We start from the raw sequence: 13,550 nt of genomic DNA, 5'->3' as shown, positions 1-13,550 counted from the left end.
ATAACAAACATGGAACTGTCTTATAGTAAGAAATAAAACAAGAAAAATTAAAATTATGAAGGGAAACATACATACAAGAGAAAGAAAGATGATTCAAATCTTAAAATGTTGTTGTTCCATGGGCTGGGGCATTGGGGAGGGGGTGGGTAGAAACTACAAAAATTAAGGGAATTGCATACCAGGAGTTGCAAACTGAGAAGGTTCACTACAGTGCAGAGAAAGTCAGTTAATCAGACTCACCAAGAGGTTTCCTAGAAATTCGTTTGGAGTTCCATGAAAGAGAGAAATATGCTAAAAATAGTAAGGCAGAAAATATAGGTTACAAACAGAGGAATGAAGTAATGATGACTTCATGTTTTCCTTTAAATGAATACATCAGACAGACAAAAGTTATAAGTGGAAAGTTTGGGGCCTAAGAAGTCTATGTCTTTCTAGAGGAATCTACTAAGAATAATACAGCACACTTTCTGAATCATCATTGTTACTTAAAAATGTTGGATTTATTGGAGATAAGATGGACAGAATTTCATAGTATAAAAAAGATCGAAAGTGAATGTGCAAATAAGGTGAACACTGATTTAGGTAGAATGTTACAAAATTGGATAAAACAGAAAAGCAATAACAAAAGTTATTTCTGTATGTCCAAATTAAACTAATAAGACAGAAGCATATATTAAAAGGAGTATAGAGGAAGTGGGCTTGGTGCAAAAAGTCCTTAATAGAGGAATTTGTAAAATTTCAAAATTTTTAACTGTAGAAATAGAAAAATAGGGTTTTAAAAAATATTGAAAACCCAAATGTCAACTGCTATGCTATGTAAAACATAACACATGAATTTCTAAATATAAAAATATTTAGAATATAAATATTTACTCGTATAACAGTATATATATACAAAAGAAAAGAAAATTTGAAAATTGAAGTAATGAAACTAGAAAGCATAAGACAACAATAAAGTTACACTAAAAAAAAAATATGGTATGTAAATAGACATGTAACTGTAAAGTTGGCCTATTAAAAATCATTCAATTTCAGCTTTTGTAAAAATAAATAATTAAATAAGAATAACACATTTAGAATAAGAACACAGGGCTGGGGTCGTGGCTTAGTGGTAAGAATGCTTGCCTAGCATGCATGGCGTAGCATGCATGAGGCGCTAGGTTTGTTCCCCAGCACCACATAAAAAAATTAAATAAACAAAATAAAGATATTGTGTCCATCTACAACTAAAAATATTTTTAAAATAAATAAGAATATAATGGACAGGTAAGTATATTCCTCACAAAAGGGGCATAGGCAGCTTTGTTAGAGCACAATGATGGCTCCAATTCATCACCCTTTCCCAAGTCCAGGCCATTTACTGTGTCACTTTGAGGTATTCTCTCATTTAAGTGAGGTGATTTGCCCCAAACCCACAATGAAGAAACAAAAATAGGACTTTCTTTGACAAATAGTACCTTAGGAGACTTGAAGGAAGCAGAGGCTTGAAATGGACTTGTACCAGTCGACTTACACTTCCACACCTCTGTCATCACATGAAAACAACCCTGGTCTGTCCAGCTAGAAGATGAGACAGGTGTGGAAAAGCTTATTTCCTCAGTTGTGCTAGGCACTAGTCAGTCCAGATGATGGCCACTCAACAGTCAGACATGCTGGTGATCACAACCAAAAGCAAGAATAATAATTGTTCCTTAGTATGTTCCACTGAGTCCACAGGTGAGAATAATGGATTCACATCAAGTGCCACTAAGAATGTTAGCTTTTATTTTCTTTTGGCTTTATTTTTGCCTGATTATAATATTGTAGGAAAGAGAGTGAAAACAAGAGATACCAAATAATACAAAAGAGTTAACAGTGTATTGTTAGACTTAAAGAGCATTAAATTGATTTAATTCTAGATCTTTGGAGTAGAAAGAAGAATAAAATTCTAGGCATCAAAAATATATCAGAATCTTCATAAAATTAACCTTAACAATTAGGTATAAATTGAAATATTCCCAAACAAGCTGGAAGCTCCTTTACTTACTAGACTTGCCCTATAAGATATGCTAATGCATCTTTCAAATTGAAATAAAAGTCCACTAGATAGTAATTTGAAGTCATGAAAATATAAAGTTCTCCAGTAAAGACAAAACACATGACAAATACAGAAAACAATACTATCATAATTTTGGTTTATAACTTTACTTTTCTGTAAAAGCATGTCAGTATGAAAATCAACTAAACATAACAAAAGGCAATAATGTAGGAAATGAAGAACAAAAAAAGGATTTAAAAGACAAATGCATAGAAATAATTGTAAGTGCATGTTCAAGGGTAGACAATGTATAAAGACAAAAGTTTTGTCATCAGTAACATTAAGTAGGATGGAGTGGAACTTTAGAAAGGTAGTATTTTTATGGGATTGAATTTAAGTTAGTATCAGTTTAAGATGGATTGGTATAATTTTAGTATGTTATTTGTGGTCTCCATGGTAACCTCATAGAAACTATCTATAGGATTTATAAGAAAGGGAATGAGACTAAAAGCATGTCAGTATGAAAGCCAACTAAACACAACAAAAGGCACTAATGTAGGAAATGAGGAACAAAAAAAGACTAGAAGACATGTAGAAAACTAATGACAAAAGAGTAGATCACTGGAGATGAATGTAGATGTATTGAAACCCCTAATCTAAAGATGTACATTGGCAGAATGGGAAACAAACAAACAAAACAAAACAAAAAATCTAGCCTCCAACTATGTTCTATCTATAACACACTCATTTTGTCAAAAGATGAAAAAAAAATATTCAATTCAAAAGAGAGTAGAAATGCCACACTAATACCAGACAAAATAACTTTATAAATTAAAAATTGTTAAAAGATTAGGGAAAACACTATAAAGATTAAACAATAAAACCTCCAAAGAAAACAGAAATAGAAAACTTTATTAAATTGGATTTAGCACTGATTCCCTGATTTCTCAAAGACTACCAAAAAGATTTTAAAAAGCACAAACAATGAAAGCAAAAATAGATAAGTTTAGCTTTATCAAAATTAAAAGCTTTTGTGCATTAAAGGACAGAATCAACAAAATGAAAAGACAACCCACAGAATGGGGAAATATATTCATAAAAAAACAGATAATTTTCAGATTAATACCACAATGTAACAAATAAAAATCAAACACTCAAATTTAAAAAAATAAATGGGCAGAGGACTAGAATAGACATATCAATAAGGAAAAGTAAATGGTTAATAAACTGATTTTAAAAATACTAAATTTAAGAAAATTAAATTAAAACTATAATTGAATATCACTTCCAACTCTTTAGAACCTCTACTGTTTTTTTAAAACATAAAAAAATACAACTATTGATAAAGATATGGAAAAATGGAATTCTTTTGCACTGATGATGAGAATGCAAAATGGTACCACTGCTGTGGAAACAATATGATGTCTTCTCAAAAAAAATTTAAGTAGAATTACCACAATGTGTTCCCTGAAAGAAGAAAAACAAATCCAGTAATTCCATTCCTAGGTAAATAACCAAATAATTGAAGGCTGAGGCTTGAAGATAGACTTCAATGCCCATGTTCATGGCAGTACATTATTTAGAATAGCTAAAGAGTGGAAACAACCTATATATCCATCAATAAATTAATGGATTAGCAAAATCTCTAATATACAATGGAATGTTATTCAACCTTAAAAAGGAAGAAAATTTTACACATGTTACAATATGGAAAAACCTTGACTAGATATGATAAAGTGAAAATACAACAGTCAAAAATAGATCAAATATTCTATGGTTCCACTTACATGATCAACCTAGTTTCAATGACCAAAATAGTTGATTTCAGAGAGAAAGTAGAATGGTGGTTTCCAGAGGCTGAACAGAAAGAGGTAAATGGGAGTTAATGTTTCAAAGGAACATTGTTTCAGTTTGGGAAGGAGAAAAAGTTCTGGAGATGGTTAGTGATGGTGGTTACATGACAATATTTTTATACTTAATGCCACAGAATTATACACTTGAAATGGCTAAAATGTAAATTTTTATGTGTTTTACCTCAATTAAGAACAAAAATAAATAGATAAGTAAATGCTTAACAGAATCCAATTCCTGTCATGATGGATATCCATTGCAGATATTTCTCTAAAAACAGAATACTGGATAAGAATTGGAACAGATAAGTTTAAAATTGGACAACAACAATCACAGGAATGTGTTTCCTGAAAGAAGAGAAACAAATTATTTGAATCCTATAATCTAATATCTTTCTGCTGGGAGGTCCTTTCTTGACTTCAGTGTAGGAAGGGTGAATCCAGTTAGAGCATGGCGATCTTGCTAACATAGGAGAAAGCTGGAGTTTGGCCATTGAAGTTTGAACAGCAGAATGCTAGAGAGGAAGAAGCCATGAAGAAGAAGAGCTTTGAAATCTATAGGGCAGTTTCTTTGTGTCTGTTGCTGTATACAAACCTATGCATGCATAGAATAAAGCACAAGGAGCTACAAGCTGAACAACTCCAGAGGTCATGCAGGGAAAGAAGACACTAATGTCTCAACTAGATAGAGTAGAGGGACATTAATGAAAAGCATGTCCATCCTCTAGAGACCCCAGAAAGTCAGACGTTAGTTGCCATGCTGCTAAGCCACATATAAAGTAAAAGAGAACTTAGACACGCCCTTTCTCCCTCTCATGTTTTCAGCTCTACTTGCTTTGATTCAGTCTCATTTAATGGCAGGAAGCAGGATATGTGTATGAATTGAGAGAAAACATTAACAATCTTGAGTGAAGCCAGGATTTCTCAAATAAGAAACTGTAAGAATGAAACAAAAAACAAACAAGTGATATATTGGACCTTCTCATAATGAAACAGATTTGCTCCTCAAACAACAGTGTCAAGGATACAAACATGCAGACCTGAAATATGTATATCTGACAAGTACTTGGGCTCAAACGATTTGTGTGAGTGTGTATAGAATATACATATAATAATAAGACACGTCAATTTTTTAATAGCAAAAGAACTGAAGACATTTAACAGAAGATTGTAATAATGGCCAAGAATCTCAAGAAATGATGTTCAACGTCCTTAGTCATTCAAAAAATGCAAATCAAAAACAAAATAATACACCATTACTCACCCACTAGAATTTTTAAAAACTGGCAAAAGAAACCTGAAACCATTCTACATTACTGAAGAAAAAGGAAAAAATAATACAATACTTTGGGGGAAAAGGTTGATAGCTTTTTTATAATGCTAAATATGTAATTTAAAATAAAAAAACCACATAAAGCTCACATCTAGGTATTAACCCTTGAGAACTGAAAACATGTCCTCACCACAACATGTACATCTTCATAGTAGCAGTTTTTCTTTTCTTTTTCGGTACTGGGGATGGAACTCAGGAATGTTCAACTACTGAGCAACATCCCCAGCCCTTTTTATTTTTAATTTGGAGACAGGACTCAAAATAAGTTGTTGAGGCTAAGTTGCTGAGGCTGGCTTTGAACAAGCAATTCACCCATCACAGCCTTCTGAGTTGCTGGGATCACAGGCATGTACTACTCAGTACTATTTTTTCATATAAACTCTAAATTGGAAAGAACCCATATGCTAATCAAGAAGTGCATGAATAAACAAAGTGTAATTATCTATATAATATAAGGCCACGAGCAATATAAAGGAATAAAGTATTTATTCATGAACAACTTTGATGAATCACAAAAAATATATTCTAAGCAAAACTATAGCTATAAAAACTATAGAAAAGAAGATTTCATTTATATGAAATTCTAGAAAAGAATCTTTAATCTAGAATGTCAGAAAATATGTCCAGTTTATAAGGAATCAAAGAAAAGGGAATTAATTGCAAAGAGCTAACTTTTAGGGTAAAATAAATGTTTAAATCTTAATATGTTTTTACTAAGACTTATAAAACTGTACACATATATATTCAAAGTTCATCAAAATATAAATAAAGTATATATTTTATTGCATTTATATTATACCTCAATAACCTTAATTTTATAAAAATGTCATAGTAAGTACCCAATATTTTGCAGCAAATAGAAAAAAAACTTTTAAAATCACTTTAAAAAGTTCAATAACCTTAATATCAAACATGAAAATAAGACAAAGACACATATGCACAAAGCGCATGCATGCACACTCACACAGACGCACACTCACACAGACGCACGCACACACACACACACACACACACACACACACAGATACATGAATTAGAAATCATTCTAAGTCATGCAACCCCTTAAAAGCAAAATGCCTAAATAACATATTGACAAAAATACACAGCAGTAGATAAAATTTAAAAAAAACATTTTAATGGATCAACAATGATGCTTGTTAGTTTATACCCAAAGGACTTAAAATCAGCATACTACAGTGATGCAGCCACATCAATGCTTATAACAGCACAGTCACAATAACTAAACTGTGGAACCAACCTAGATGCCCTTCAACAGTTGAATGGTTAAATAAACAGTGATTTATATACACAATGGAATATTACTCAGCATTAAAAGAGAATAAAATCATGGCATTTACAGGTAAATGGATGAAGTTGGAGAATATAAATGCTAAGTGAATTACACCCATCCCAAAAAAGCAAAGGCCAAATGTTCTCTCTAATAAGTAGACGCTGATCCTTAATGGGGGTTGGGGGAGGCGTGGGAGGAATCCAGGAACTTTAGATAGGGCAAAGGCAAAGAAGGGAAAGGGAGAAGGCATAGGGATAGGAAAGATAGTGAATGAGATAGACATCATTACCCTACATACATGTATGATGACATAAATGGTTTGACTCTACATTTTGTACAACCAGAGAAATGAAAAGTTGTGCTCCACTTGTGTACTATGAACTGAAATGCATTCTGCTGTCATGCGTAACTAATTAGAACAAACAAATTTTACAAAATATTTTACATAAGTTAAAACAGATATTATTTATTAAAATGAGAAAATTCTATGAATTTCATGCTAAGTGTCATTATCCTATTAATGAGGAAATAATAGCATATATCTATTAAAATAATAAAAATATAAAAATAAATACTATTATACTATGCATTTTTAATATTTTTAAGTTAGCAATAAGAAATATGATGTAATCAAAAGAATGTAGATATTATTCTTTATTATTGCATATGACATGATGTTCTACCAAAAATATGAAGATGGCAACTGAAAAAGTAATACAGTGAGAAACTTTAGTGTTAATATATAAAAATCAATAACTTGGCTCACAGCAACAGTAGTCAATATAAAATATAATTTTAAAAATATTCAGAACCACAAAAATATTAATTAATATTACTATCTGTATAATTTGTTTTTCAGCTCTCCTGCCTTACATTTTTGGAAACTTCTCCCCATCCTAAATGATTTTTTTAAGCTAATTTGCAAAGGTGTATTCTCTCTCCATCTCAGAGATCTCTGAATATTCAAACAGCCTAGACCTAGGATTGGATCCACAGGAGTGTGTGAAATCTAAGCAGACCCACTTAGGAACCTTTTGAGAGAGGCATTGAAGTAAAAAAGTGTCTCTATTCTTTTGAGAGCTCAAGCTAGAAGGAAATACATCCTGAAGCTATTATTTTCTGAGTACTTGTATTCAGTGGTATTTGATGCAAAACTCTTTAAGTTATGGAAGATAATAAACTCCTGTTTTTGTTTAACCTAGTTTGAACAAGGTTCTATAATTTACAAGTCAACTAGTTCTTTCAAAAAAAGAAGAGGAAGCAGAGTGTAAGGAGAAAGGAGACCAGGAGAAAGAATAAGAGGAAGAAAAGGAGGAAGAAAGGAAAAAAAAACAAAGACAAAAATATATACAATAAACATTTTTTAAAAAATGAAAAAAAAAGCTACGAAGCCAAAGAAACTTTATACAGAAATAGAATGGATTCAAATAAGCACTAAGATATACCACAATCCAGAATGGAAGATTTAATATGAAATAATTTTTATTCAAGTTAATTTACATGTGCAATACAATTCTAAAATTAAGATGTTAATGAGATGTCACAGGAAGGGGAAATGTATTAAAAAAAGAATGACCTTTTGAAGATAATAAGGGGCATGGTTAAAATTATCCCAATATTATAAATAAAGAGGCCTGTGAAATTGAATCAAGAACTGATAGATGAAACAAAATGAGGACACCAATAAGTATATCATATTAGCCATGAAAACTAGGGCAATTAAAACAGTCAAAGGCAGTAGATTTTTAAATAAACAAAGCTAAGATGATTATTCGAGTCTAGCTATACTAAATCATTCCATGTAAAAGACAAGTTGTGTGAATTAGAAGGATACAATTAATACAGACTGAGAAATTATCTTAAGCATAAAAACAAAGGTAGAAATATAAATACAACCCAACATATTCTATAGCACATAAACTTAAAATGTCTGTATATAGAAACTATAAACTAGCTAAAATATGAAAAATAAATTAGAAAGATATTTTCAATATAAGGTATAAAAAAATATATATGTATTTTAAAAAAGAACCATAAATGAGTAAAGGAAAATGATACTTGCAAGCAAGGGAAAAACAGATATTATCCAAAGTAAAGGACTCACAAAATTATTAAAATATGATCAAAGAAATAAAATTTAACTAAAATATTACCATATTATTTTTACTATCATACCAATTGACCTAATTGGTATTAATACATCAAGGTGTATTATAATTTTAATGGTCAGTATTTAGTAATCAACTAAATTATAGCAATGAGAGACTAATAAAATAAATTATAGTGGATCCTTAATATGAAGGCTATGAGACAAATTAAAAATCATTTATAAAAACTAGAGATAAATTATAAAACTTTTTATATAAAATAAAATTAAAAGCAAGATTACAAAAACATATAAATACATCACATAAACATATTTCTATGTGTAGTACATAGGTAGAGTCCTAATTTCGTCTGTAATATTAGTGTATGTGTATGCACAATACAAATATATACATGTACATGTGCACATACACAACCATATATATTTATTGTAATAGAACCAGGATACAGATCCATAAAGTATAGTTAATGGTGATGCTAATATTACAGCAATTTTTTCTCTTCATTTGTACTTTTGTGTTTTCTATTTCCTGTATTTCTATATTTTCTTAGATTTTTGGATCTAAAATACTCATGTTTTGGTGTTATCGTGAAGAAAAATGGTTTAAATAGACCCCACTGAATTAAAATTGAAAACACCAAAAAGTAATGTTATTAGAAAAAAAGTCAAAGAAATCAAAACAGAAAAATAAATATTAATTTTTGAATAACAAACTGAGGGTCTGAGGACTAGATTTGTAGCATTATTGTGATTAAAAATTAAGAACTTGGAAACAATATAGGATTTTATTGCTAGTTCTTAGGAAGATAATGATTCTAGAAATTGTCTCAAAAGAGAGATACTCTGATAAAGAATGCTGAAAATCATTTTAGGTTTCAAATTTTACATAAAGTAGCAGAAAAATGTTAAAAAATGTCAGATACATGGTGAAGTTGGTGAAAATCGTTCTACACTGTTCAACTGTATCTTCACAATACATTCTCATTACAGTTACAATGGCTGTAATAATGAGAACAGAATGATCACAACATTCCAAAGAATGAACAGTGCCCTTGGCATGAACATCTAAAACCCAAGGGCCTCTAGTCCCTCTCGTACTTCCCTTACAGCTCTGAACAAATTCTTATGCCTCTCAACCCTGAGCCTGGGTTTTTTCACTTTTTGAAGTATTTTATTGCCTTACTTTACATAATCAACCATATAATAATTGCATGTTTATGGAGTACAGTGTGAATGAAATTTCAATACATATATACACTGAATAACTGGCACATGCCTGTACAGAGGCTGAAGCAGAAGGATTACAAATTCAAGGTCAGTCTGAACAACTTATTGAGACCTTGTCTCAAAATAAAAAATAAAAAGTCTATTGATATATGTCAGTCATAGAGTGCCCCTGGTTTCAATGCCTAAACCTTTAAAAAAAAACTGAATCAGATTGGCATATATAGTACCTCAATCTTTAGTACCTCTTTCTGGTGATAAGTCTAGATCCTCTTTTCTAGCTATCTTGAAATATACAATATATTATTAGATAGTCACCCTAACAGGTGATAGAACACCAGTGCTTATTCTTATCCAGTTGTAACTTTGGATGTGTTGACCTACTTTTCCCTGATCTTCCTCTCCCACTTCCCCTCCCAATTCTCTGGTAACCACTATCCAACTCTCAACCTCTACAAGATAACTTTTTAAAGATTTTACATATGAATAAGATCATTCCATGAGACATTTATCTTTCTGACTTACTCAATATAATTATGTCCTCATCTTTAAATGGAAGGAGTTGAGACAAATGTCCTCTACTACTATAATATTATTTGACTCCAAACACATTTTCCTGGTTGGTAAACTACTAAGACAAATGATTTTATCTTGTGACTTTCAGTGTTGACCAACACTTGCATAAAAAGTTACAAATCCTCACACATGTCCTGAATTTCATCCATTATTCTATGATAATCCCCTTAAACCACAATCTCATCCCAAAAAGTGTACCTGAAAATCTCCTTACTTCTCTTTCCCTATTTCTGAAAACAAAATGGATTTGTTATCAACAACAATCATATGGCATATGATTATTTAGCACTCACTCCATGCCATGTCCTGTGTTGTTTTATATTTCCCTATTCTTCACATCCATTCTACATATGAATAAAGTGATGATTAAACAGATTAAATAACCTAAGGTCATAAAATAAGAAGCAACAGAACATTTTCAGGTGAAATCAAAAAGCCATAGCAACATATTTATGGTATAAGCTATTTTGTACACATTTGAGCAACACAAACAAGACCCCATCAGAAGTTCACTAGTTCATTTGCCTATTTGTGTGTATCAAGAATAAAGAGCCTTTGGGGACAGCAGAATCCCAAACCTGAAACAATTAACCCACTGATGCCACCAAGACAGGTGTTTATGTGGTTATAGCAGCAGCTAAAACAAAATTGTATAGGTGAAACTCTAAGATCCCTCAAGGATAGTGGCCAAAAGCAAAAGTAAAGGCAAAAATGTATTTTAAATTTTAGTTCTGAGCCATCAATGCAAATTTAGAAAATAAATATTGATTCAATATGTTATACAAAAATCAAGATATTCAATCACTTATTTATAAAATATGTGGCCAATGACTGACAAGGAATCTGACTACACAAGCAAAACAAACTAGGATTTCCCAAGATAGGTTTAAAAAACGGTGTGAAAAAATACTGGGCAAGTTTGTTCAGAATGTGGTTTCCTGGGGCAAATTCCAGAGATTCTGATTGGTAGGTAGATTTGCATTTTTAAATGTATAACCTAGGAGATTCAAGTAGTCCATGAAACTGCATGGAGAAGATCTACATTTGGAAATTATCCAACAGAATTAAAAGAAAATGCATTTAAAGGGAAAAGAGTGGATTATTGCTTTATAATCTATCACATCACACATTTACATTATCTCATTTGAGCTTCACAATTCTATGAGGTAGTATTGTAACTATTCTTTTCAATTAAAAATGAGCAAACTGAAGTTCATGGAGGCTGAGTCACTTAGCCCTGATATCTAGCCACCAGGACATGAATTTAAAATTGCACATTTCATGTTCTTTCATATCACCCTTGTATTAAAGTGACTTTAGTACAGTAAATTAGTCATTTGTATGCACTTGATTTTCATAAGTTAACAGTAATAAATTACTGGACACATCAGAAGAGTATTGGTAAAATTTAGATAAATATAACAATTTTGTTTGAGACGATGAGCTCAGAATCCCATGGGTCTTGGAAAAGTCACTGCCCTACATACTGGCTATTAAGGTTGCATGACTTGCTATGCTATTCCCTTGCTACTTGAAGTGTGCTTCACATACCCATGTATCACCTAACAGCTTATTAGCAATGCAGAAACTGGGGCTTCCTCTCCAGCCTATGAATAAGAATTTTCATTTTACCAAGTTTGCTAAGTGTACTTTACCATATAATTCAAGTTTCATGATTTTTAGGAAAATGACTCAATTTCCTGTATTTCACTTTCCTCATCTATGAAATGAGAAAGCTGAATTGATCTATCTTTTACATCTTTGCCAGAATATTAGAACATAGGATTTGGAAAACTATATCCTATGAGACAAATATGGTCAGAAATCTAAGAATAGCTTTCATATTGTTAAATGACTGAAAAAATCAAAATGATAATATTTTGTGACAGGTGAAAATTATAACTAATACAAAATTTAGCATCCATCCATAAGTTTTGTTAGAATATAGCCACACTCCTTTTTTTAACATACTGTCTACAGCTGCTTTCATACAATGTTGGCGGAGATGAATAGATGACCTACAAAAACTAAAATATTTACCCTCTGGCCTTTTGCAGAAATATTTGCTAACCTTTACAGCAGAAATAATAGCAACAACAAAAACTGCCATTTTTACATGTAGTATGAGTCAGCAACTATACTACAAATATATATGCATATAATTAGAATATACATAGAGAGACATATAAATACTTATGTATTGTTTGTACAGTTACGTCTCCACTTCCATTATATTCATTTTTTTAAAAATACCTGACTAGTTTCACTTATCAGAATGTTTTTCCTTTTTAAAAGACAGATGTAATTAATGATTTCTCATGTCAACAAGAGCAAGGCATGCCATCCTAGAGGTCAATATCTAGGGGTTTAGGAAGAGCAGGTATGATTTGAATAAAACAATCATGTGAAATAATCTACTGACAATTCAACACAATTCCCTTATCAAGTATAGATTCAAGGAAGATGAGAGAAATCTTAAGAATTTGCATGGGTTAAAAATGATTTCAAGACACCAAAATTTTTTATTACCTTATTTTCTTTTTGCTATTGTTAATATATAAAGGTTCTATTATATTTTAATCATTATCATACATGAATGAAACTGTCAACAGAGACAGAAACATACTGAGTAATATTCTTTGAGTTTTCCTAATTAAAAAACTCAGGCAACTGACTAAAGCTTAGTCAAAACAATCTCAGGAAGTCTGCCCAACAGTTCATAGTGAAACTACAATATAAAAATGATCACAAACTATGACATTAAAATGACACATAAGGTTAGGAGCCCAGAGTTCGAATTTCTCTAACTTTTAAATTAAAGTGCCCAAATTAAGCACTACATAAACAAAACACTCATTAAGAGACTTATGCAACAAAATATAAATATAAATGATGAAATAAATATGATAAACTGTACACTACTATTCTTTAGATTCTGTTTTGAAAATTCAAATGTTTCCAGAAGTAATAATTAGCTTAAATATGCAGTTGAAAATATAAAATTATATATTTGCTAATTTCTATTTCAGATTTTATGGTGTTTTTCAGTATACATGCAAGAATATTTTAGGAAGACATTTAAAACATAAAGAAAATAATCTACTTTCACAAAACTCCTCAGAAAACTCTTCATTTTGAATTTTGAATTTGCT

The sequence above is a fragment of the Marmota flaviventris genome, chromosome 8 (genome assembly GCF_047511675.1).
Source record: "Marmota flaviventris isolate mMarFla1 chromosome 8, mMarFla1.hap1, whole genome shotgun sequence".
Lineage (NCBI taxonomy): Eukaryota > Metazoa > Chordata > Mammalia > Rodentia > Sciuridae > Marmota > Marmota flaviventris.
The sequence above is the reverse complement of the archived record's forward strand: the minus strand, read 5'-3'. Positions refer to the sequence as shown.